This window comes from Triticum dicoccoides, chromosome 3A, assembly GCF_002162155.2.
Source record: "Triticum dicoccoides isolate Atlit2015 ecotype Zavitan chromosome 3A, WEW_v2.0, whole genome shotgun sequence".
NCBI lineage: Eukaryota > Viridiplantae > Streptophyta > Magnoliopsida > Poales > Poaceae > Triticum > Triticum dicoccoides.
Window position 1 is genome coordinate 758,046,729 of NC_041384.1, and position 1,909 is coordinate 758,048,637.

Below are 1,909 nucleotides of genomic sequence, written 5' to 3' on the forward strand. Positions count from 1 at the left end.
ACATGTCGTCAAACATATTTTTTTTGAAAATGTTTCAATATTATTTGAGAAACATGTACTCCCTCTGTTCACTTTTGTAAGTCGTCTAAAACGACTGAAATTGAATTGTTTTAGGTGCTATCTTAAATGTCTAAAATGTCTTGCAAAACTGAACGGAGGGAGTAGTTCAAATTGAAATTAATTTTGATGAACATGCGTACACTCATTTAAACTATAGAAATATTAAATTAACTCAGAAATTATATAAATTCTTACATATCTTTACAGAGTTAAACATTTTAAAATATCTAGATCAACATATTTTCTAAAATAGAAGAACTATTTTCTTACTAGGGTGAACATCTTGTATTGATAAAAATGAACTTTTTTTGTAAAAGAGAGAACAATTTTTTGAATGGTTCAAATATTTTTCGCATTCAACAAACACCAATCCTATCCTAGCATCGATCCAAAATGCAACGAATGGCCGAGATGGACTGCTTTGTGTTTACCAAAGGACACGTTTGTTTGATCCAATGGCTAGCACACCCCTGCCCCTCTTCCTCGTCTTCTTCCACCTACCCAGCCGTCGACTTCTCTCCAGATCTTTCCCCAACAGCCGCCACATCTCCAGATCCTTCCCCAATCTCACCCTCCGAGCCGCTCACCCCTACCTGCTACTTTCTTTCCCCAATCACTCCACCACGCCGTCTGAAGATGGAGGAAGCACAAACCGAGGTAGCAACAGCTCAGCGACGATCCAGACCTCCCCCTATCCATCCGGTGGTGCCGCGCTGAGCCACCGAGCAGGCCGCATCAAGGCGTCTAGTGGAGTCGCGCCGCAGTGGCTGAGGGGCTGCGCCCAGTCGCCGTCGGGCCCAAGATGCAAGGGGATGCGCCGTGCCCCTTCTTCGCCGACGGGCCCGTGTCCGTCGCATGCGCCGTCCTCGCCATTGTCTTCTCAATCGACCTCGACAGGCTGTGAGCCGCATGCCCCACCAGGTCCCTCCCTCCCTACCTTTTACTACTTTTGATTTTTTTTTTCAGGCTTCCCTAAGGATTGTCGACGCGCAGGCAATGTCGAGCATGTGTTGAGGCGAGATACTGGTTCTCCCTCCGATGAGCATGGATCTCGGGCGATATGGCGGAGGATATGGCATCTCCCTTCGATGTCGTCGGAGAAGATGGCTGGATCTACCTCCAGAAGGGCATGTGAATGTGCAGCATAAAGTCTTGTTGTCCAAAAATTGTTAGTAGCACAAATTTGTTGTTCGGAATGGTGTTGGAGCGTTCTCGCCGGTCAAGATCTGCTACTAAAAAATATTATTTGTTGTCCGTCGAGTGCCGAGCAGGGTGGTGGCTACAAAGTAGGATAGTGTGTTCTTAGCTCGGAGAATCTCCGGGACTTTGTTTGTAGATTGGATTTCTAGCGTTTTGCTCCTCGTGTATTGGCTGAAAATATATGTAATTTTAAGTTTTTTGTGATGTTTTTTCTGTTATGTAAAATGTTACTCCCTTCATCCCAAAATTCTTGTCTTAGATTTGTCTAGATACGAATGTATCTAATACTAAAACATGACTTGATACATTCGTATTTAGACAAATGTAAGACAAGAATTTTAAGACGGAGGGAGTATTTTCTAGTGTGTTTGTGTAAAATTTATATGGGCTATAAATTTTGATATACCAATTGAAACATGAGATGGGTTAATCTCTTGGCTTGAATTTAATTTGTTGGGCCTTGCATTGCCTTGAAATTTAATGGGCCAAAATTTCAATCAGGTTGATTACATGGGCTATTGGTTGAAATTTAGTGGGCCAAAATTCTAGTTGGGCTACTTAGTTCATGGGCTGACGTGTTAGTGGGCCGAAATTCTGATTGGGTTACTTAGTTCATGGGCTACCACGTCAGATGATGATGTGGGAGACA

The 1,909-nt window shown here is 43.2% G+C and overlaps 1 long non-coding RNA gene across 1 annotated transcript; it reads left to right on the forward strand.

The window, feature by feature from the left end:
- Window positions 1-556: 556 nt before the first annotated feature.
- LOC119273694 lies at window positions 557-1,464 on the forward strand. Its single transcript, XR_005134950.1, has 2 exons — window positions 557-981; window positions 1,054-1,464. It is a non-coding gene; the product is annotated as an uncharacterized LOC119273694 (long non-coding RNA).
- The last annotated feature ends 445 nt before the right edge of the window (window positions 1,465-1,909 follow it).